Source organism: Topomyia yanbarensis, chromosome 1, assembly GCF_030247195.1.
Source record: "Topomyia yanbarensis strain Yona2022 chromosome 1, ASM3024719v1, whole genome shotgun sequence".
Taxonomy (NCBI): Eukaryota; Metazoa; Arthropoda; class Insecta; order Diptera; family Culicidae; genus Topomyia; species Topomyia yanbarensis.
In genome coordinates this window covers 10,165,735-10,191,447 of record NC_080670.1, presented here as the reverse complement: position 1 = coordinate 10,191,447, position 25,713 = coordinate 10,165,735, and the positions used below count along the sequence as shown (strand labels likewise).

Below are 25,713 nucleotides of genomic sequence, written 5' to 3'. Positions count from 1 at the left end.
ACTTTACTGATCAACTGTCCGCAATCGGAGTGCCTTATTCTGCTGAAATAGGCACCGTTAGGTAGGCCGCGAGTGATCACGGACATCAACTCGTTCGGTTTTTTTAACCGAAGGATGATTGATTGGGCTGCTCGAGGAAAAGCCATCAGCAGCGCTACTCAGCAAACTTCTGTGATTCCATGGATACGAAAACTGCGTCGTCGTTGTACAAATGCGAGAATAAATCCAAGCAACATATGTTTGATTTACGCTTCTTCTTCTTCCACTAGCATCACTATCTTTCATTCTCGCTGTTTGAGAAAGGCAAGGCAAAGATTTGTTTAGAAATTGAATCGTTTTTTATTCGTCTTCTTTGTTCTTAGCAACGCTGTTTAATTCTTTCATTTTTTTTTGTCTGTTCTTGCTCATCGCCTACTCGTTCAAAAAGCAATGATCACTCCCGACTCGATCAATGCATCTGTTTGGCTCTCTTTCGCGGCTTGTTCCGCACCCCGCATTTTATGGGAATCAGAACGAAAATAAATTAAAAATTCAGCTCGTATCCCTCCGGGCCCCGAATCCAAACCCGAAACATCCCTGGCGCGATCTTGATCTGTACCACCTTCACCTCTCCCGATCTGGACCGCTCAGCAAACACCAGCCAGCTTTGCCGTGTAATGACTTTTCAGGATGGAAAGACATAAGGCACCATCACCAGCCAAAGTCAGACACTGACAACAACAACAAAAAACTCTGTTTGCCGGGTCGGTGTTGTTATTTGCGATGTGTTTGTACATTTTAAACACTGCTCTATCCATACACACACTTCTTGTTGTTCCCCTTTGCGGCGTAGCCCACTTGGATGAGCTGGAAATACGTACACCGAGGACGACGGTGGTTTGGCGAGGGATAATGGATTTTCGGTTGGCTGAAATTGCCTTCGGCCCTTTTGGTGTTTGCCTACGTAAATAGAGGAACGGTAACAAGTTGAAGAAGTCGGATCCCTTCCCCGATTAGGTGCTAGAGGCAAAAATCGAAATTAACTCGTTCGAAAGTAAATTAGTTGTGGAATTTGCGTTTCGACATCGTCTCATCAGACTCCAACACTAACTTAGTGACAGGTTCGTGCATTTTTCTGGACTGTAAAACAACACGTAAAAGTGACTGAGTTATTAGCGGAAGAGGAAGTGAATAAGGGGTGCTTCTCAATGTACTTAGGCCTTATTGAAAACGTTCCCGAGAATTTTTTTTTGTGAATCGCTCAGCTTGCTGCTGTTTTTCTATTTCAACTTAGTTCCATCAAAACCATTTATTTGAACAAACCTGCGTTCTCCAGCAAAAACGACATTAATAACTGTTATTCACCTCGCACCTTCTAGATCTCTTCCGCAACAGCACCAAAGTTTGCGCGCACATGGTGTTCAAATTTGCTTTCCGTCCGTTTTCTTCACTCTTTTACCAACATCGACCAATCGCCAGGAGACATCACTGGAGAGCGCACCAGCAGAAGTAGCAGCCTGCCACCGTATTTTTGCGCTCATTGCCTACTACCTGATGTTATTGACCGAACGACATGAACGTCATTCTCATCATCACCAACGTCATCGGTTACGCAAGTGTTCAGTCTGGATCGGAGATGATGAAATTAGAGCAGCTGACGGGTCAAGTTCGGCTAATCCTGTCTTATTTTCGTTGCTGTTTCACATGCCATGTCAATCAATCGAATCAACTTGAAATGGAACCGAAGTTCTTACTTGTGTTTGTTAGAATACACTGTGACCTGATCAGCAACAGCATTCGGGGCACAACCAACAGAGAAGAAAGTGAAGCGCTAATGGCTGCCGGTCGATTGTGGGTTTAATAAGCACCTTTAAACCAGAGATGATCGAACTTCTTTTTTTCTCGTTCCCTTTCGTTCGATGTGGCTACGTTGATACAGCCCGTCGCCGAAACCAGAAAGCGACGAAATTCACTTGCGATGATGTTGAATGGGAGCAGGTAGAAAGCTGCTGGTGATGGTGGTGGAGGGTTAGAATATTTTCGGTTGTGTATTACATTGGTGTAGTTATACCACGGTGATGTAGAACACAGACATCTTAAAAGAAAGTTCCGAAAACGAAAGACTATGATCGTTTTAAAAGTTGGGAGGTCGAAGGAGTATGTTTTCATGGATACGGTGGTCTACGGAGTTTGACAGTAGCCAATACTACGACATTTCTCATTTTTACACCTACCTCCTGTTAAGTCGAGAAGTCGTTTGTTAGTTTCCAAATTTGTTGTCTAAATAATTTGTGTTCCTTCAATACACCGATTCAATAGACGAATCTTTTCAAAAATTCTTGAAAAAATCACGATATTGTAAACAGTTTACAAAAATCGTAACAAAGATGATAAAAATTATGAATAATGAACCTCGTCCTCTGAAACTATTTATTTCCCGGGAAAACGGCGTTATACTCAAATAATTAGTCGTGTTACAATGGTTGTTTTCTGAACATGTTTAGTTTATGAGTTCATAATTTGGAGATACACCGATTTGTAATAACGAGCCAAACTTTCAAGAGCTTAGTCACGATCTTCGTAATTTCTCTGTGCGTTGTCAGGCTATTTTCATCTTTAACTTACTACCGGATTTGACGGAGTAACGTATCAACATGAACTGATCGTGCCGAAACTTTCCTTCCTCATTTTGTTGATCGTGTCTTATAAATCGATCGCACGTCGTTTCTGGCAATGTGTCTCTCTGTTTCCGCGAGTTAATTTTTGTCGTTAACATATTTATTACGCCGACGAAGTCAGCGTCCCAGTTATAACATGTAGTCGCTGCAAGCATACGGTTCCTAGCCTGATTTTTCTAATCTGTCACTCTTTGGACAATCCACATCGAATCGGCAATCAACATTTCTCTAGTTATACTTTCTTCTGTAGTTTTCTAAATGTGACTGAAATATAGGATGGCTCAGTAAATATTTTTTCATGCCTAGGCGATGAACAGAGAGAGCTTTTCTTCAGAAGACTGTAGGGATCCATTACCGATGACTCCCCCTGACTACTTTTCAGGTGTTCTACTTCTGGGGTATTTGCTCGCAGAATTGGGACAATCGAATCGATCAAATGTGCGATTGAGTGTTGCTGGAATCGTTTCAGCTCTACCTTAACAAGAATATGAACACTTAAAGAATATTTTGAAAAAAGTTCCCAGTTGTAATCTTGCAACAGGATAACTTCCATTATCGTGGCGGGGAATCATTGCAAAATTCATCGTGGGGGAGGTATAAAGCTTTAGACCAGTGGTTTTCAACCGGGGGTGAATTCACCCCCAGGGGTAAATTAGACTATTGTAGGGCGTGAATTATGCGGGATAAATTTAAACTTATTAAACTAACAAGAATTGAGATGCCTACTAAGAGTGCTCAAGAACAGGTTTCTAATTGAAATATTATGGTTTTCATCCAATAGAAAATCATTTTTTTTCTGAGAGGGTAATGATGGTAATCAATGTTCAGAAAGGAGTACATCATAAGGATCAATATTCGGAAAGGGGTACATGGAATGAAAAACGTTGAAAACCACTGGTCTACAACAATGAAACAGCTTTTTCCTAAAAACAATTAAGAGTTTATCGTAACACGTAACATCGTAACGAAGGTACTCTTTACAAAGTGTCTTTCGAATTTATTTTGGAACTAGCACAAGGTCATGGAGTACCTTTATATACCACGAACTGGATACACGCAATGCTTAGCAACCGACATATGTGCTCATCGTTAAGACAAGTAGTACGCTGTCACCACTTCTATGGAACCTTGTCGCCGATAGCTCTTCCGTGGTAGTTCTTGGACTCTAAAGTTATTGTCGGGGTAGTTCTTGACTCAAATCTCATGGGCTGTTCACATCGATTTCAGAATTAAGACAATGCACACAGACTTTCTGGCAATCTTGGGGACTCAAACCCAAGTAAATCTTCACATTTTTAAACCAATACTGGATATAGCTGTCTTGTGTGGTCACGACAATCCAGTCCAAGTGAAACCATCTTCAGAGGATAGTCTTGATGGCGATTCGCTCGGTAGATACTGCACCGTATTCCAAACAGAAATCATTGCAATTCTGAGTGGCGTACAATCGGTGCTTCAACAGGTAATTTGCGGTAACAGAAATAATTTGTACTCGTGTGACCTTTGTGAATCCGATTATAGAAAGCTTAAACTTAAGGGTATGCTGTTGTTCCTTACCCAGCGTAGTAAAGAGCTATAGGTTTTATCAGTAGGGTTCATTATTCCTGCAAGAGTGAAGAATCTAGGCTATTTACTAAAACAGTTGTGGTTGTATTTTGTTGTCATTTTTCACCTTCCTTTCCCTTCTTATCAGGAAAGTGATAAGTGAAACCCTTCACATAGCAAGGCAACAATCTTTGAATTACGAAACGTGCTCGTCGAGCTAATGAATTTTGATCTCGGTTCATGATTAGTGTTCCCAATACCGACCTTTATTGGCAAGAACCGGTTTTGCAGCACTGTGTCCCTTAATACCGGTATTGGAAAAATAATAAAACCTTAAAATTTCCACAGTAAAATAAAATGTTAAAAAATAAACTTTTATTGATAAACTTACACCCAACTTTCTAATCTCGCCCAGAGCAGAAAGTAAAAAGTCCTCTCTTATAGCAATCAATTTCTACTGCGTTGTTGCTTATCCACTGCACAAACAGAGTAGTATCTTTCCCCTGGCTGCACAGTAAAATGAGAAAGCCACAGAAGTGAAGTGGCCGATTACGAGAATTGCCATTGCAACTGACTTTAAACAAACTCGTGTTGGACCAAACGTGCGCTTTGTGGGGCAGTTACTAAGGGTGAAAACGGCGTTATGCGATACTGATAACATCAAGAAGTTTAACCAATCATTGTGAAGAAATCATGCAATACAAAATCTGTTGCATTCGATTTGGTTTTGTGCCAAAATCCCCGCATATATAGATGATGATGAAATCGTGGTACGTCGATTTGCACCACCTAACTCTGAGTTTCCTAAAGGAATAATGTTAAGTTATTTATTCTACTCTCAAAAAACTTTTTATAGTACCGAAACTACCGGTACTTACATTTATTCAGTAGTTGCAGCGGCAATTGAAGCCTGTGTCAGAAAGTGACCAAAAAAGGCAAATACAGTGAAGACCCGTTTTTATCAGCCTCTTGGTGAATTTTAGGCTGATAAAGCCACACTGTGTGATCCCACCAGGATGTATTTATGCCAACGACCTTAAATTGTTTCTAATTGTACGGTCCATAGCTTAGCAAGTCAATGTAAGATGCACGATGTCGTGGCGGAATAAGGTTTAGAAGAGGTTCAACAATCTTGTCCGAGGAAAAAAAATCCACTGTTTTTTTCTAATAATTTTACCTGTTTTAGAGCAATCCTCCTTCATCGGTAAGTAACTCAGGGTTTCCCTTACGTAACCAGTGATAGTTTGGCAAAATTCAGCCACTAACAAACCAGAATTAGAGAACTGCGACACAAGATTCTTTTAAATTATGTAATCTAAACTGCTCCGATCAGCGGTGAGTCGTAACACTGCGGCTCTTATTTCTATGTCTCCCTAGTGGAAAACAATTTTGGTTAAAACCAAACCAAATGTTTCGATTTGATTGGTTTTTATCAGCTTGAAATAGGCTCCATTTCTTGCGATGTCACGCTTGACTACAGGTTTGCTTAGGAACACAAATTGTGTATCCGTTTTTTGGAGTTAGCGTCAATCCAGCGCTAGCTTAGTCCTGTCACAAAGTTAGTGTCGGATTCTGATGAGACGAAGTCGAAACACAAATATTATAACTAATTTAATGTAACAATATCAATTTGACTTAACGACAAGTTGTGCTGGTAAAGTCGACTGCACTAAACTGATGCGTCGACAAAAGGTGGAACCCTTACTAAAACGTGTCTTCGGGTTTGCTTCGTTCCATGAAATCGAACGATTCTGAGTCGAAATCTAATGGTAACAATCATAATTTTCAAAGAAAACGATAACCCCTCAAAACTCGCTCCAGTACCACAATAAAATTCAATATTCGAGGGCACACTTCCATATTCGAATGGAAGGGTACTTGGTTTAGGTATAGAAAAGAAAACAAACATGTCGCGCCAAGTTTGTGTTTTCCTCAGAAACCGTCTGGCATGGCATACTGATGCGTAGGGAAAATAATTAACAACAATAAACACTTTCACCCTTCAGACACGTGTAACTTATGATCATCGGAAACAAATCTCTAGTAGGCATTGCTTGAAAAAGAATATTTACGTTACTAAAAAGAATCTTTAGTCACAATACATAAAATTATTGAAGTCGATATTGAAAGGGAAAGCATTTATTCGAATAAAGCTGATATTTTCATATTCATTCAAGATGACCAAAAACATTTTAAAAAGTAGGTAAACAGAAAGAAACTTGATTCAATAGTCCCCAATTCACTCAGCTCAAGTTGTTTATAAGACGTTCTTCCAAATTAAGACCAGCATCACATGGATTAGATAAGGCCTATTCCAAACAATGCTATCAACAAATTATTTTTCGATTTCAGCATGACCTAATACATCATTCCAAGACCAAATATCGATGTATTAATTGCTATTGATGTCCACTAATAGCTAGTTGGTTACCTTGGTCAAGAAACAAGCTTTTGGTAAAGCTCCGGTTTGCACAATGGCAGCCTTTCGGGGGTTTTGATAAGACCAAAAGAATTCAAACATCTACCGGGAATATTTCGAACCCTAAAAACTCTGTCCCGATGAGACAACTTCGGGACCCTCGAACACACACTTCAAACTAGTAATCCCCGCAGTGAATGTTGTTACACGCATTTACTCTTTTACGTGTTAAGCAAATGAGCAGTGCATCAGCTGATGAATCAGCTAGCTGAAAAACCTTCTAACAAATACAAAAAAGCATTAAAAATCACGTCCCATCCTCGAAGACGTCAACTCAACGGAACCTTCCACGCTGCTTGATTTCGTTCTAGTCCATCAATGGCCACACAGTACGCCATGCGTTTCCATAGCAGAAAAAAACCAACTACGAGACGCACGGGTGACATACGGCCATGGTCTCTATTGACATGGTAATTCCTGAACAGATCTTCTTAACAACTGTCACCCGCGCACTGGGTTGGATGCTGTTCCTTGCTTGTTTGAGTATTAAAAGAGAAAAATGTAAACTCACTTTCGGTGTTTCTTGTTGTGTCGTAAAAAAAACCGGTGTTTTCAAAGAGGTGATATAAGTAAATATTTGTACACCTTTGAAGAATGTGCGACAACGCGAATGGGATTGCGCGAGGGGAAGGTAGATCACCGTTACGTCACAGACGGTCACTCGCGAACTGATTTCGGTATGGTGGAAAATTTATCCTGTTTTTTTTCGCGAAAATTTAACTGAACCGAATTTTGAAAAAAAATACTGCTACTTTTTCCTGCGTCAAATTACTATCAGCTTGCCTTGGGTACCTTGGATGGGACAAACAGCGAAATAAAGATAAGTGGGAACCATCGTTTGGGTTGGTTGATCGAGGGGTAGTGCGGGGGAGGGACAAACCTCTAGTCTAGTCGGTGGTAATGGAAAGAGAAAATATGTCTACGTGTGTATTTGTGCGCAACCGTGTCGCTGTTTTATCTTATCAGTCAGTCAGTGAAGAGTAGTGTGAAAAATGGCATTTGTTGAGCTCGCTTGCTTCGATACGATAACAAACAAACATCAATGCATGAGTCTCGTCGTAAGTGGAGCAATTTGATGGGGGTTTTGCCAACACGGTTAGCTGATGTTGTGCAAAATGTTAACTGTTGGTTTCTCAAGAATAACTTTACAATGTTCATTCTTAATTTTTCCAAATTCATTTTTGCATGTTTTTTCATGGAATACCATACAGCGCCATCTAATTACATTTTGGACTATAAGTGCCCTTAATGCATATGTTGAAAAAACACACGATTTTATAGAAGAATGCTTTTTTCGAAGAAACCTCTGAAATGATCTGGGTCAGTTTGAACTTAGCTAGATCAGAACCAAAGCAGATAAAAAATGTAGATCAGTTGTACTCAAGACACATTGCCGAAAACACCAAATCTTCATGATGCATAGTCAGATCACGAGAGATTGTCCTATTTAAAAGTAGCATAGCAGTAGAAAACGATAAAATACGCTTTTTTCATATGTCGAAATCGTTAAAAATCATTTTTTGTAGTTTTTTTATGAATTGTATACAGTGTTACCTGCCTGCAGTTTGGAGTACTAATAGAAAAAATATCTTTGGAGCAAGCAACTTTGCTAGAAAAAGTTTTTCCTGGGACGCTTCTATCAAAAGGTAGAACTGATTTATATCACTGTCAAGTCATCTAGATCAAAACCGAACTAGTAAAAAAAGGCAAAATATTACCGAAGATAGTTTACCGAACATTTAAAATCTCCAAAAATGCATACCAAGAGCAAAAGCGGTTCTGTTCGTCCGCCATAGAGAACTTGACCCTGTACCCACTGCTCTATCATCGATGAAATTTGATATTCGTTGTGGAACATTGCGTTACGTTGTGGCGATGATTTCGAAGGATTCCATACTGATTATGTAATGTTACGCATTTTTTCATCCATCGAATTGTTTTATCAATAGATTGGATTATCGATTTTTCGCTTTTCGTTGAAAGCTTGACCTGGTTTTGTCAGTCTCACATGAAATTACGTTTGTTAGGCTCTAGCGGATGGAATAAGTTGAATTTGAGTGAATACTTTCTCGATCACAGTTTTCTTATCTTAAAAGTGCTAAATGTGCCAAATTAAAAATATCAATTGTTTTTAAATGTTTTACTGGAAGATTATACTAAACAATCTGAAAGGATTAAGAGGCTATGTCTAGAAACTAAATATTTTAACAACTTTGGTTTATTAAAAAAAAAGAAGAAAAAATTCCGATTTCGTCAGCCTAAAATGCTCCAAGAGGCTGATAAAAACGGATCTTTCCTGTATTTTGATCTTCAGATCTACCATTTTTATATTGATTGTTGGAAGCAAGTTATTTCTCAAACACGAGATTTTTTTGATTCTTCGATTACATTTTTAGAACTTTAAGGATTGAACTTGTTGATTCATTCCAACACCGGATCCTTGGATCTTTGGTTTTTTTGTATGGTTGAACCTATAGTCTCGGTTTACTGAAATTTTAGATCACTCCATTTTTGAATTTTTGGATCCTTTCACATTTTGTAATCAATGTTTAGATCTTAGGATTTTCGGATTATTCTATCCTAGTACATTTGAAGTTTTGCATCTTCGGACCAGTGGATCTTTTGAATAATTGAATCATTTCGAATTCAAATTGATTTTATATCTCTCAAGCTTCGATTTTTTAGAACTTTGAAATGGAAGGATTTCGCATTATCCCATCATAGCATCATTGGATCATTCCATCTTAGAATCTCGAAATCCTAGGACCTTTGGAGTGTTGGAACCTTAGATCTTTTCACGTTTTGAAATCTTAGAATGTTTGAACTTGAAAGATTTTGGATAGTCGTATCTTTTAATTACTTGTTGGATTTTAATCTTTGAAGCCACGGATCTCACAAGTTTTGAACGTACAAGGGTGTTATGATTTTTGAACACAAAAGTTGGTTTTTTATCTTGAAATCATTGGATTTTATTCATTTGATCTCGAATTTCTCCATTTTTGAATTTATAAATCTTCCAAGCATTGAATTTACTATTTGTTTCCATCCTACGAAGACACTAGTCACGAAAAGCAAATCGAAGGGACATACTATTAACCAGTTGGTACATGTGAGCTATTCTATCCTTCCGGAAGTCGCGCTAGTGCACTGAGTGCACGCTGCTCTGAAAATCAGGCGAAATCGTCTTAGCGCACAAGCGGATGCTCGTTCAGTGGGCCATTTGCGCGTCTTCTGGTTATAAAATTTCAAATTCCGGGATTCTCTTTTCTGTGCTATAGAAGTATCGCTGTTCTCGTTCCGACAGTGAGGATCATATCGATCGCGAAGGTCGCGAATGAAGGTCACTTCAGTGATATTGAGACTTCTTCGCGGCGTCATTACGGTTGCGTCGTGGGTTTTCGTGGCTTCAAAATTAGACCGAGAAATTGAGCGCTTGCTTAAAGAGAATGTCTCAAGCAAACTGATGTTCTTTCTATTCAGTTTCACCATGTACGTAACGTTGTACTGAATAGGAATAAAAAGTAATGATCACTTAGCTGAACAATTTGTTTCCCTTAACAACGAGCCACTACGCTGAGTGTGACAAAGTCAGGGTTAAGATTCCCGTACATTATGAAGTGAGCGCAATCGAAGTACGACTTCACATACACTCGATAGCAATATTCGTCAGTTCATGTAACAATACGGAGAATTCCTTTCCATTAGAGATGAAACATGGACAATTTTTTCCAGGCGTGGACAACGGTGTTCGAGTGTTGAGAATGCGGCTGAAGGACCCTATTCCTTCTTTTATGACTCATCGACCTGACTATCTGTGCTCAAACCTCGCTGTGTACTAATGACAATCAGTCTACCACTTAACAGCACTACAAACAATCTTAACATTACGGGAATTATCACAGACAAAAACACCTAAAACATCTAAAGCAATAATACATTATTTCACAAATTATTGTCCAACTATCAAGATGAACCAACTGTTACCGATTTATTTGTGATTAGCGTAGGGAGACATCTGTTCAGCTAGAGTACCGTTCAATTTGAAAATAGGCTAACAAATTGGATAGCGTAATGGGTGGCGATGGGAAGACTCTCCACTGAACTGGAGCACGGCGGAAAAGCTGAGAAAGGCGTTAACAGAAATGAGAACAAATACGGTCTAATTTGGGGTGGGCCCAAGAAAACTGGGGAGAACGATCTCGATCTTTGAAGCAGATGGCAATGCTTCTCCACGCGCACTGATAAATTTATGGATTTTAATTTGTTGTAAATATTTAAGACACATGGCTGCGTTAAGCTTACGCATCGAACCCTACCAATTAAATGAATTATAGAAACAAGTTTTGGGATCATCCATCTTTAAATTCTCAGATCTGTGAAGTTTTAGACCTTTGGACATTAAACTTTTTATCTTTGGATCCTTGAATTTCGAATTTTTGGAATTTCTTTGAGTAACTGAATCTTTGATTTTTATGGTTCTCCGAGCAATTGGATTGACAAAGTGCATCTGGGCGCTTTTGTTCCATTTTATGCTTGGATCACTAGATGTTTGAACTTATAAATTATACTTAATCGAGGTTCGATTTTTGGTCGCTGGATTTTTTTTTTTTAGATTTGTCCTACTGAAGCTGTAGTGTTGGGTTATCGGAAGAACTCCCTGTCAGAATCACTTACTACTATTGCAGAAAAGACGGGAAATGACACCCACTAAAATACTGCTTAAGGGAGGTTCTCATTCAAGCTTCAAAAAATTTCTTTGCGTTTTTTAAAAGGTATAAGTGTCCACTACATGAGTTTTTCGATCCGCGCGTCAGAAAAAGTTTCTACAGGCCATCGTTGGAAGCGGTGCCTTGGCTGCCATGGGATGCTCTCGGCTTGAGACGCGCGCCTCAGGTAGAAACCTTTTCATTGCATTATGCACGTCCCCTGAATGCCTTGCGTTGCACTGTGCATGTGTACAGGTCTCAGGTACGTATTTCACGATTTGATCTTTAGAGGCATCGCAGACTTATCGTGAGTTATGAAACAACCACAGAAAACGGTTAAGAACGAAAAATATTGGTCAAAATTGTTTAAGGCGCGTTTCAGTCCGCCATTTTGGAATCCCCATTTTTGTTTTGAATTTGATACAAACACGCTTCCGCTTCGTGTTCATAAATCAATTCAATTTAATGACTTCATCTTTTGACCTCTCGAAAAAGAACCTTTTTCATTGGAGGAATGACCTATAAAATCTAGAAATTCTTTGTGTTCACTATTGTAGTGAAGCCTTAAAGTGGAAAAAGGGCTAAAAAATCGATCTCAAAGTTTGATACCGCACCATCACATCAAATTTGAAGTTTTTTTATCCGTTCTTACGGCACTCCTCCAAGAGCCTTATTTTTAGTTTTGTGTTTCAAAACGTCACTACGGGCGCCATTTCTTCGTTAAAAAATTGTACATCAAGACAAAAATATAAGCTTTTGGAGTCTTAAAATGGTTGCCTTCTGTTTTTTACCAACCCGCAAAAAAATGCCAAATTTTGCTTGATTTTCGTTCATTTGAATGAAAACCTCCCCTTGAAAAAGATTCTAAATTATTTAACAATTAAATAATTCAATCATCAATTATTCGGTTAACGGATCCTAATCGAGGAAGAAACGGGGACAACTGCACAGACCGTTTCAGTTTAAAGGGATTTGGTAAAATGTTTGGAGTGATGTCACTAAAGAGTTAAAGAGGTTAATGTAACTCCTTTGGTCCAAGCTTTGTGAGATGGGAATGAGGTATTTACATCTTGTATTTAGCGTTTAAAAGTGAACTAATCAATAAAAAGAATCAAAATAGATATACTTACACTAATGTAACATACAATAAGAAAAATTAGAAATTAAAATTCTTACCAAATTTTCCTATTAAGAAATGCCAATCAGAGGGTAGCAGAACCGGTTGCTAGCACTGATGGGACATCACAGGTTTTCCCGGGTTCATATACAGGCGAGTGTGTATTATTGGCTAGTTTATTTCTTTTTAAGGTCTATTTCCATAACTTTTCGTGAAAAACTGCGACAGACGAAAAATGGCGTCCAAAGCCTGCTCGGGTTTTTCTCGTAACGCTAACTTATCTGAAACATTTAAACAAAAATTAAAATAGTCCGCATAAGAGTGTAGTGCACTTCACATGATCTTTGGAACCGTCATATAATAGAAAATGTTATAAAGGAGCAGCAGTATAGTTGATAAATTACTCTGACTACTTTAAGAAAGCGGTATTGAATAGGTATAATTTGTAAGCCCAGAATACACCTGTCTGTCAAAATTGGAACATTCTCTGAACACGAACCTAGTGGCCTATCCCAATTGTCTCGGTAGATAAAGTATTTCTGTGGATGTAAATCCTTACATTGACGAAAAAGCAAAAGCAATCCTTCGCCATGTTTACACTTCCAACAGAGAACAAAGGGTAAGTGCTCAGCGTCGTCCTTTTCAACCGCCACTGCCCTTTAAGGGTACAATTTAAGAAGACCCCTCGCGAGTGGTCAGCCTTGGGAGTTTCCTCTTGTTTGGGCGCAAGGAATGCAGCTGATTTGTCTCGGCGAAGGAGCTGCATCGCGTGTGGCATGAACCGGAAACTGATAATGATTAATCTTATTCCTGCATCCTGCCGCAAGCTGATAATCAACGATACGGGGGTACGGTTCTGTATCGAAGGGGATGTTCGAGCGTTCAGGGTCATGAGATTGAGATGCAAGTCCAAACAGTACCGAGAGTCGAGTACGACGATGGGGTAGCGACTTGTTGAACAGATCTCTTTTTCCACTTCATAAGTTTCAGCGTACGGGGCAAATACAGGACAGGGCAACAATCCTACTGAAACTGAGTATCTTTTCTGGTCGTGGCTCGGACATGTGACGAATGGCTTATGCAATCAGCACTTCACTCGACACCACCACACTAGAATTTGAATAATACTGCGGTACACGCAGATTAATTCGAAATTATTATGCATATTAAACGTCACAGACTAGGAAATTTTCGGCTCAAAGGTACGCGGTAGGTTTTGAAAAACAACGCTTACTGAACACAGAGCAATAGCAGCACCAAATAAACTAGATCGATTCGAAGATTAATGGAATTTTATGTTCATTACTCAAATTTCAGTAAAGTAAAAATGAGAAATTATACCAAACACGGGCTACAAGCAACCCTCGGAAAAGATATCCAACCGTTTCGCTTGCCCAAGGTTTCGGATTGTTCCGTGAGAATGTATACCGAATTTGAATAACAAATGTTTTGTTTTCTAAACAACAAAACAACTGCTCAAACCTTCAGACCAAGTGTCAGATTATTCATTCAAGTCGTTATAAAAGTCGATGAATTTCAAACAAACAAAAACCGTGCTACTTACGCCCCAGAAGAGTACGGCTGCTCCCCGCCTGTTTGAAGCTTCCGATGGGCCGCTCCTGGTGACTCGTCGATGCCGATCCTTCCTTGCGTTCGATCACACAATTCCTCTCAGATTGTATTTGCAAATCAATCGAAATGCGCAGATTCACCTTTTCTACTGGCTGAACGGACAGTGTTTACCTTATTCCCCGCGGTTCGGATTGCACACACAAAACTTCACCCAGCGGTAACGAATTAATTGCATCGCGCACACACAAACGTCTCCTCTTCACACTGCCACAGCCAGCACACCGACCCGCGGCACCCGGTAACGTACCACGTCAAAACAGCGTCCTCTTGTCATAAACCAAACACGCAGAAAAAATCACTAACCATCCTCGCAAACGGCACAACTCGCTGATTCGGGTAAATTTAATTCTAATTTTATAAACGCTCTCCCTTTCTCTCTTGTTTGCACTTTTCGCCTACTACGCTTCGCCGATTGCGACTAATCGCGTGCTGCACACAACCACACACTAGCGCGGCAAGCTGCTACTCAAGTTGAACTCACTACCGCCCTCTTGGGGGATCAACGTGTGCGCGAACTCATATATGCACCGCAGCGAAATAAATAAAAAAAAGCGCGAGTAAGATTTTTATGAATCAAATTGCTTCGCCTTTTTACCTCCCGGTTTTTCTTCTTCGACTTCTTAGTATCACCCCACACTCGGTTCCAACCGTCCTCGCCCTCGCCGTTTCGATGATCACACGACTCGGCACTCTGCTGTATGTTTTCTCGGTATCAGTTCTTCCTCCTCGTCCTCCTTTCCGTCTACCCGTCCCTGTGTCAGGCCACCGCCAGTGAAAAACCAACCAAATCAAAATAATAACTTCATTCTGTAATACACCACCAAAATCGGCCTCCGCAAGTGCAGCAGTCAGTACCACACACAGCAATCGCTTTGGCGTTGCCTGCTTTGCCGAACGACGCTTGTCAAATCAAAAGTGTCGCCTCCGCGAAACACAACTTACTCGTACGGGGAAGGTTTGCCTTCTTTTTATTTCTAGGTTAGCGAAGAATTTTTCACATCCAACTCGCCACAACGCTTCGCCTTCGGTCAGTTCAGAGCGGTATACTGGCTCTTATCACTTCACTGTTCTCTAACATTCATTTAACAGAGTCGGTCACTGATAAGACACGGCTGTTTTCTTCTTATTCTAGTCAAAACACGGACACTTCAAAGTAGGCTGTGTCCTTGGCGGAAAGCTTCTTGTCCAAAACTGGGGTCCTTCGGAACGGAACGGCACGAAATGTTTCCAAGCGTCGCGACGCACTATTTCTCTCGTGCAGCAAAGGTAGGGCGTGAGTTGGCCGGTCTAAAATTCTCACTAACTTCTGCTTAGAACGGCTCAACACAAACTGATCGGCGACGGCGAGTTGTGTAGGTGCCTGAGCAAAAGCTGAATCAACAGAAAGAAGACAAAAAAAACAATCAAGTTGAAACAGTGCGACTCACCCACACAGCGGCAGCCGCCGCAGTGGGCTTAGCAACAGGCTTAAGCCACACTAACACAAGCAGGGAACGGGCGCGTTTCACTCACTCGCCTGCTTGGTCTGCTCCATCCGAAAGCAAAATGTAAATAGACGAACGATTGGAGGATGATGTTAGGCGGGGGGGGGGGGGACCTGTAAACGAGGGCGAGGGTTTTGAGGATTCTTGATTTTATGAATGAAATTACCTACACTGCCAAAGCAAAACCATGGTCGTTCGGTCGGACGGTGAAAGACCGGCCACTTATACACGTGCACCGCAGACAACACCGACTATCGGTGCCTACTTTGAGTAGTTTGCTGGGGCTCTTTCCGAAGAATATCGGAAAGACGAAATGAAAAGAAAAAAAAACGGACAAAATTCAAGCAAAGTGATCAGCGCACTGTAGGATCTCTTCGGGTAAACACGGACTGGTTCGGAGTTCCTAAGGAAGTATGTGCGAAAATATTATCAGTTGATGGTGGGATGAAGCCAACTGATATTTCACGAATCGATATTTTTCGAGTAATCGATTATAATTATTTTTTAGCATTCCCTATAATTTTGAGATATTATAAAGGTCATAACAAACATAAACAAAAAAAATTCCCTTAAGAAAATCAGACCATATTCTATGCTTGAGAAGAATAAAAAAGTTTTTGGATTAAACCAAATTTTGTACATCCAGGTTTTTTTTACGTGGGGGATACGTACCGCGTAAAAAACCGCGTTAATTGGAAAATCCGCGTGAAAACCCGCGTTAATTCAAAAATCCGCGTAAAAAAACTTAAAAAATCAGTGACCGACTTAGAATATTTTTGGAAGTTTTTTTCTGCACGGATTTCGCTATTAACGCGGTTTTTGCAAAAATATTCTAAGCCCTTTTGAATGCAAAAGACTTAGAAGATTTTCGGCAAGATGAAGAGTAGGTGCCAGAAATTGATTTTTGACGCTTCTTTGATTCCAAATGGCGTCAAGAATCAATTTCTGGCACCCGCTCTTCAAGACCATTCCGAAAATACCCATATTGATTTAGTTATAGCGTCTTTTGCATTCAAAAGGATATATTTTTGCAAAAACCGCATAAAAAACCGCGTTAATCGGAAAATCCGCGTAAAAAACCTCGTAAAAAACCGCGCAAAAAAACCACTTAAAAAAAACTTGAGTGTGCATACTTTTTTTGAGAGTTGACCTACTCGATCCTAGAGCTGGGTTCTCGGAAGGGCTCCCTGTCAGAATCACTCACTATAGTTGCAGACAAACGCAGACGGGAAATGTTACCCACTAAACACTGCTCAAGGCCAATTAGAGCGGGCTGTGATTCTGGTTGTGATATTGAGTGTACGGTTCATGTGTGCGAACGTACGGACGTTACGATTGCGTGGAAATGAGTGTTCTTTTGTTGGCGCTTGAGGCCGCGATAATTTAATGTGACCATATCCGACCAGTATAAACCCAGGGCAATCTTAAGGTCAATCTAATCCCCCCTTTCTGATGATGCATAGTCAATATGACGGTACTTTACACTCGATTTGCCAGGAATTTTTTTTCCCAGGTTTTCGGTAAAGTTCATTTTCCTCACTGTTAAACCAACCGAGTCTTTCCGTGGTGATCTTGATATTATAGAGCATTTTTTCAGATTTATACACATGCGTTTCTTCCTACACCAATCAACAAAAACTTGCTGATGATGTTGGAGAAATATTCAATTGAGCGAATCAGACGAAATATCTTGAGATCATTCGTGAAGGACAGTCGTGAAGTCTTGAGCATTAGATGTACATCATTGTAGTACAGCAGAAACATCAACAGCACCAGGTGCCATCCTTGGGGTATTTGTAAAAGGGGATTGGTTGCAAATTCTCATAGTGTCATACACCCCTTAAAAAGACCATAAATATAGTTCGTTATAAATTTTACTACCACCAAAACACCATAAAACGGTCTCAATAACCCATAGATAACCAAAATATGTGAAGCCACGTTGTTCGTCACCAAGGTATGCCTGACAGAGAGCCTTACTGTGATTAGCCCGAACAACTTCGGGACAGCACTCGATGACGTTGTTTCACGATAGTTATTGACGTCTCGCTTTTACCCTGAACTGGACTGGAAACGTGTTTTTCCAGCAAGATAGAAATATGCCACTGGCAAGAGATGCTCGAAAGATGAGAATAAGTGGAGCCACCGGGACGTTGATGTGACTTTTCAAAGTTGTACAAGAAATTCGCTGAGTCCGGGCTTGAAAGACCTCTCCGGAAGTCGCACTTATGGCCCACTGAACGAGCAGCCGCTGGCGCCCTAAGACGATTTCGTGAGATTTTCAGAGCAGCGGGCACTCAGTGCACTAGCGTGACTGCCGGAGGATTAACCACGAAGAACCTCTGGTAATTATGGTTTCATCAATCGCTAGGAGCCGGGTTTAGGTCCACGACCGGAATAGGGTTCGATTTGTTTACGTTACGTATAAATGAGGTGAAGACTCAGCAAAAAAAGGCTAATATGAGAAAAACCAGAACAAACCATGCATTTTTTTCGAAGCCCTAGGAACCAGGACAGTCAATTACAAATCAGGACATGTCCTGGGAAAACCAGGACATCTGGTCACCCTACGTCAAACATAATACAAGTGCTATAGCGTTCACGAAATCATCGGGGCGGTTTTGCGTTTGCGAAATCTTGGGCGTAGTTGTGCGTGGATGATCGCTATTGTATGTTAGTTTTTGTGTATCCCTGCGAAAGACTCGAGCATTTGTATGTTAACGTGTTCGATCGCGTGGACGTTTGTATGTCTCGTGAGTTAGCGAGTAGGTAATTTCGCATGCAAAATTAGATTTCACAACCGTGTGTCCATTCGCATATTCGCATGTGTTCTTGAATGATCGCGCGAACCATCAAGCTAATACTGAATTTTCAGTGTACGGTTCAGATGCTAGAAGAGTGAGTTTCCTCATATCACTAGAGTTCCCGGTCATATTGCCATGGAACGTGTTGTCTACTGTATAAAAGCGAATCCTTTTTAGAATGGCCTTACTGAAAGCGTGGACCTAGGCTGCTAGCACCGACGCTTGGGGCTTCCGGACCTGACTGGTTCATGATTGCGTGGGAACCCGCGTTTGTAAAATCATACCTGAAATCGCGTTTATACGCGTGATTGATTCCCGTTAATTTCAGGCACCGTCCCGCAAATCTTGAACAGCAAAAAATTGTGATGTTGGTCGTTGGTGCGACTGTTCAACGTTGTCGGTCCGATGCCCTCTTTTCTGGAGACTGCATCAACACAGGGTGAGTAAACGATTAAGGGGAGCGTCTGGTGTGGGTAAAAAAAATCGATTTCCTTTTCATTCGCTTGTTGGTATTGAACCTGTAGAATAGTCTCCTGCAGTATCGGTGGCCATGAAGAACTTCTTTTTTTTAAACGACCATGCGTTCTTCGCGTATATTTGCTGTAATACACGCAGATTTTAATCTATCGGCGGTTTTAATGGCGTTTTTCTCGAAACCGCATTTTTCAAAAAGGCGGGCACGATAACTCAAAAACTATTCATCGCGTCGAATTGATTTTTTTTTATGAGAATGCACAATATGTGTAGCCAGTCGATGAGCCACTGAAAACCAAATAATTTTTTTCTCCCCATTATTTGGTAGAAAAGTTAACCGACTATGCATTAAAATATGAGATTCTTCGGTTTTTATAGTTCCATTTTCCGAAATTCAAACCTTTTTCAGTTTTTTGGTTCGAGTAACTACAAGTCTAAGCTTCCTGAATTTTCTGTTTCAAACAATTCTATCAAGAGTTATCATGCCCGCTCTGGTGCTTCTCGACGTGGAAATGGTTGGACGTCTATACTTGGAATGCTCGTGTGTGTCTCTGCGTGACTGTAAATACTTTTTTTTCGTATAAATAAATATTTACATTACACAAGAGGTCCACTGTTTAAGCACTTTACACCAGACGCATCGCTTAACTGGATGCGGCCGTCTCCATGGACTTTTAGCATTATTTAGTTTGTGCAACTCCAAATTGGATTAAGTTTCTATCACCCTGAGAATATTTCCTGGTTAAGCGTTAATGAAACTTGAAAGTTTCTTGGTGTCAATGCGCTGCAAGACCAAAATTGAGCTGTTGAAGGTATTCGAGTGAAAAACCCGGAATAAAGCAATAATGCTGTTTGATTGAGGTTGTACCCAAATTTTCAAGGAAATTTCAAGAGGCAGATAAGAGTGTGTGAACTCACCTGTGCCTGCGATCCGTGCTCATGAGGCCATGTTTACAGGCCATTTGGGACCAAAGCTAACGCCTGTCATGTCGCATGAGCCATTCCATGCTGCTCTAAGACGCGTTCCCTCACCACCGACGAAGCAGCTTTGCCGTCCAATATGGATGCGAGCTTCGCTCGTCAGATCACGTTAGGACGAGCTGCACCGCCACTTTCCGGTTAGCCTTTTATTCTCTTTGCCCGACGAATCAAGCGTGATCCAAAGCGGCTTCTATGTCGCGAAACCACGTTCCGCCTTCTCTCGGAACTGACGCTCAGTACGTTCAACAACGATCTCCTGCTCTTCGCATCGGTCACGATAATCCGACTGCCAATTGGTAGAAAATCCCTATTCTAATTTCCTCTTCGCCTCTTTCTGGTTCCGCATTCGGACTACTGTACGTCGCTTGTCAAACGTTTTACCTCATCGTCCAAACAATGGATCGATTTAGCTTATCCCGAGTGTACATCGCTTACTTCAAATTCACGTATTTGTAGCTTAACTGTATTCCGGTAGAGGTTATCCAAATGGAAGATTTTAGCAAGAGGCTAAGGAAGTCCCCAGCATGAAGGATGTCAATCGAAAGTAGAACCGGCGAACAGAACCATCCGCAGCAGTCTTCTCAGAAATGAGACAGGAAATTGACCGCGGTGGGTGCCTAGAAGACCTTTTCGCATCACGAGGGATCGTTTAAAGCGTAAAGCGTTTTCTCAGTATATTCCAAAGTTCAAAAGAGCCCATGGTCCTGCCGCTCTTCATTTGTAGATTTGAACACACGACCGCCGTTTGTGGAAAATCTGACACCCTTGCAGAATTGTTTACTGGATGACGTACTGGTTCTGCCTTATTCTGTTGCTCTGAACGTGATCAAAGATTTTCGGAATCTGTTTGGGAGGTCTGAGAAGCTACTCAAAACGTTGCAGTCGAAGGTGAAAAATGGGTTAGTATCTAGAGCTGGTCGGCTGCACGGTGAAGTAGCTGAGCGACCATCTTGAAGCAGCTTGACCTAACGGACACCTCAATCACCCGATGCTGGTGTAGTAATTGGTCGACAAACTGCCGTCAAGTTACGGACTGGACTACAAGACTTTCCATCCCAATTTAACCCTTTCCATTCACAAATCCACCAAAACACCAAACGGCTCTGTGACTAATCTGCCGATCAAAGCACAAAGCCAGCAATACAGCAAGCGAGCATTTGAAAATTCTACAAGTGAACAGCAACAGACACAGCCAAGTTGTCCAAGAACTTTTTAGGGGCTACTTTTGGGTAGGACCCGATCGTATGCGCCTGCCATACTAGCCCGATCAATTGGCTCGGAGTGCAATAATGCGAATAGCGTACTCATACTGCCTCTTAGACGCTTGGCGGGTAGGTATACAAAATGAGCGCTTTTGAGCACTTGATGATCAGATTGACGTAAACCCAGCAGGCTTTGCGTATAGTGTGTTGGTGAACTCATCTTTATTCGATTTTTTGGCTTCCACTTTTTTTCTGGGGATTCTCTCCTTTCTAGGTTCGTTTAGCGATCCTAACCAAAAAAAAGACTAAGAATTTTATCTTTTCGTTCTTGCTGTGCTCTGATAGGTTAATATAATGGCTGAATCATATTCGTATACTACTATCAAGATATTATTGAAAATCCGCGTATTGATTTCAGTAGAAAACGGAATGCAGAGGTTGCTGGCATTGGGGCTTTAGAAAAATAGGACTCAAAAATAATCTTCGTTTCTTACTAAAGGGTGTACGGAATTGAATTGCATCACATATAAAGGTTCGTCAAAATTCACCCATTCACCAGAATGTTTTCAAAGTTTTAGGCAATAAAAAAATCCATGTTCGTTTTATTCAATTCCATAGCCGTATCAAAATGCGCGTACTTTGCTCTTAACACAGCTTATAAGGATTTGTACAACGTTATGATCAACTTGGTTTTACGTGGAGATCTCCTCATGCCTTCTACCAATTTCACTTAGGATGCTTCTGGAGTATCTGCTTCATGATGTTTCAATATTTCTCAATTGGTCGCCATCCTGGCGCGTTCAGGATTACGATGATTTTGCACGAAAAACCTTGTACCACTTCAAAAACATCTTTCGAGTAGTGAGACACTAAATCCAATTAGAAAAGCGTAGAGCCATCGCCAGACCTCAGAAGTGGGAGTACACTTTTGGAGGTATTTCAAGTACGCCGGTCCATTGACCGTTCCAGTTGTCACAAACGGGATGTTCCGCTTTCCACACTAGCAAACTGCCTACCGAATCATGTATTTATTTGGCAAACTCGTGACATCTTTCGTTTTGTGACTTCCTCAGAAACGTTGAACTGATGACGAACAGTAATGAAAGGGAGCACAGGAAGTGCCGGGAATCTGCTTTCACCTAAGTCCTATCATCCGTCAACATTTGAGTGTAGTGCATCCGCGTTGGTGATTTTCACACTGTATAATGCCTTTCATCAGTATTTGGTGTCTTTTTGACTTTGTACGTGTGTGTCTTTTACGTTTTTTGGCAACTTGCACAAAAGTGTTGCATAAATACAGTTTTTCCGCCACGTCCCGCACTGATCAATAGGGTTTTTTAAAGCTTCGACTACCGCTCGTGCTTCATCACACTATACAGAAACACATTTTGGTCATTTTGTTTTCCTTCGTATCAACGGTCAAACATTCGTTGTACCGTTTCAGAACATTACTTACCTTAGATTGTACCATTCCACAGCTTTTTGCTAATGGCACTGTGAGAGAGCCAAATTTCACAGGTACATGCCCGAAATTGCTTACGCCATTGATGTATAATTGCCAGTGAAACTTACGCAATATAAACAATACAGATTGAAGTAATTTCATCCACAATTTCAATAAAAAAAATACCACAACCGGACGCTAGACATCGATTTATTAATCTTTTTTATGATATAATGTACTCTATAGGTCTAGAACGCTTCGTATTGTGTGAATGAATATGGAAATCGTAGCCTAAGGATCCTATGGATACCAGGCCAACAAGCTATACCAACAAATGGTACGACAGATGAAGATATAAATTACCCATGAATCTGAAACAACCATCAGTCCTCCAACGCTCTGATTGTATACTACCGTGAAGACCCGTTCTTATCAGCCCCTTGGCGAAATTTAAGCTGATAAAACAGAGACATTGATAAAATCGGGACATATATTTTTCTGCCTTTTTAATAAAGGTCTTTAAATATTCTTCTTTGGTCCTTAGATATAACCTCGCAACCTTTTCTGATTATTTACTTTAAGTTCCCCTTAAGGGGTCTGACAGTGCAAAATTTAATATTTTTATTTTTACATTTTTCGGATCTCCAAGATAAGAAATAAGAAATATATGTCCAAGAAAGTATTTACTCGAATTCAACTTGGTTCGTCTGCTAGAGCCCATCAAACGACCAACTATCAATTTTCATATGAAGCTGATAAAATCGGGTAAAAAAGCTGATAAAATCGGGGGTAGATAGAATCGGGGGCTGATAAAATCGGGTGTCCGCTGTATTTGGGATATCCGAAATCATTGAGGACTGGATATCAGAATACAAGAAAATATCAGAGGATTATGAAACCTAGAATAATGGAAGCTCCAAAAGACAAAAAATATTTATCGATCGGATCTGAACAGATCACACAAACATTAAAGAATGTAGGTACAGGTGGATTTTTAAAACCAACGACCTATGCGAAAAATAGGAGACTATACCAAATATTACACTCGCCTGTGTAGACTTTAAATATTCTGGTTGCAGTTGAAAATCGAAGAACTGACTTGCGCCTTTCGTTTTTTTCCCTATTTACAAGGTGGGCAACTAAAGCGCATCTTGTGTACATGTTAGAGAATCAACTTGCGCATCATCTACATCAGTTGCGCTTTAGTTCCGCACGCTGAAAATAGGAGAAAAATTGAAAGGCGCAAGTTCACTATTTCGATTTTTAACTGCAACCAGAATATAACGTCAAATTAATCACGCATTACCCAAAAATCATATCTACGAATAAAACAACCCTGATAGCAAGATCGTCAGCGGTGTTAGTCGTTCAAGTGAAACGACAACGAAAAAATTGCATTCCTATTCAAATTTAATTTCAAAATTCCTGCAGGAAAAGGCTGCCGTAGGATTTTATTAAGGGCGAAAACTATTAGAAAATCCTACTCTCGGGGCTGGATTACATTGTATTAGATAAAATAAGAAAAATAGGACAGAAAATCAGAATGAATCTTACCTGTTACTTAATTTGTCGAAAAATCCACCTCGTTTAACACATTTTAGTATAAACACTGCAGAAAAAACTACTACACAAATTTAAACAATTACAGGAAGTAATTATTACCTCCTAATCTTCACAGATCAACCCTATTGAGATCAAAGCTTTCTGATCGCAACTACTAACACTAGCACCAAACCAAATACACCGCCTCACAATACACATCCATGCGAAAGCTTTTTTCACAGCAAAAGCCAAAATGGAATTCAAAATGCGAAGGACTTTTTTTTTTCTATTTCACTCTTCGAACAGCACATTACTTTCTACTAAAAAACCTCTATTTGCAGGTATTGCATTTCCTTCTCACACTTTCCCTGCTGCAAAAAGCTTTTATTCAAACACTAATCATAGCACCGAGCCAAGCCAACGCAAATGCATAACCTCACAATTATTCACTTCCAACGAATGAAAGCTTTTTTCACGGCCGAAGGCGAAAACGAAAGCGAAAACGCGATACGCTCTTTTTCCATTTCAACTGGAAATTTCTTTTTTTTAAGTTGCACCTCTATTAGAATATCGTGGCACACCATTTTCACTAAATTTGCCCGCCGAACCGGATCCGAGAAGCTGCTATTAAAAGCCAAACCGCGTGCACTCGACCGATCCGAAAAGAAGCCACGCCGCGTTTGAACTGAATGAGCTTTTGATTTGAAGCAAGGGTGCCAGATACTTCTTTCTCGAATACGACTGTGATCAACATACACGCTGAAAAAAAAATCAGCAATGGGCGAATTTTTTTTTGTTTTCTGATCGATGTACACTGTTAAAAATCCAAACTTATAATTTATGTATTCCACACACATAATATGCATACCCGAATAGAATTTTACAACAGCATTTACCCTACAAACAATCATAAAACAATATATATTATAATTATTACTATTTCAGGATAGTTTGACGCAGAATTCTCACAGTACATTTACAGTAAAATTTCATGTGGCAATCAATTTTACTGTTCAGCAAAAAACTGATACAGTAAATCCACATTAAATTTTACTGTTTTGCGAGAAAAAATGTATGGAGAAAAGCGTTTTTTTTCAATGTTAAGATACATAACCACCCCCTTTTTTACTGTAAAAGTCGATTTCACATTGAAATTTAATGTAGAAACGTTAAAGTTTATTGTTTTTGTATTGCAGCATAACACTAGAGCTTACTGTAAATTATTGTAAAATTATTGTACTGTCACAGTGAAAATCATGGCTTTGTTATTGTACATTTCTATTCGGGTATGCACAAAAATGTGCTAAAAATATAAATTGTAATTATCACACACATACATTTGATGTGAAATCAGCTCGGCTCTAACCCCGACTGTTGTTAGTTCATACATTTTGACAGCAGTTGGCGTTAAAACCACAGAGAACAGATATATAAGCTAGAAGTAATTTTCCCGAAAAACCTGTGTAAACATTCAAATGAAAATACCCCGGTCAAACCATTCGGAATTTGATTCGGAATCCTGAATGGAGTCAGTATGGATTCCAAATCAAATGCAACAATGACACAGAATCGGTTGTTGCATTTGATTTGGAATCCATAATGACTCCATTCAGAAATCCGAACCGGTTCCGGAATGAGTTTAGCTG

At 40.2% G+C, this 25,713-nt stretch overlaps 1 protein-coding gene across 2 annotated transcripts in view; it reads right to left on the bottom strand.

The window, feature by feature from the left end:
- LOC131676870 (ETS-like protein pointed) overlaps nucleotides 1–24,752 on the bottom strand; it is a 353,859-nt gene extending 329,107 nt beyond the window's left edge. The window contains exon 1 of one of the 2 annotated variants that reach the window (XM_058956245.1): nucleotides 24,080–24,752. The gene's annotated coding sequence lies outside the window, so the exon portion shown is untranslated. Of the gene's footprint in view, nucleotides 1–14,068; nucleotides 15,458–24,079 lie in introns of those variants that run through there. The other variant, XM_058956246.1, reaches the window with a different exon arrangement.
- Nucleotides 24,753–25,713: the final 961 nt, after the last annotated feature.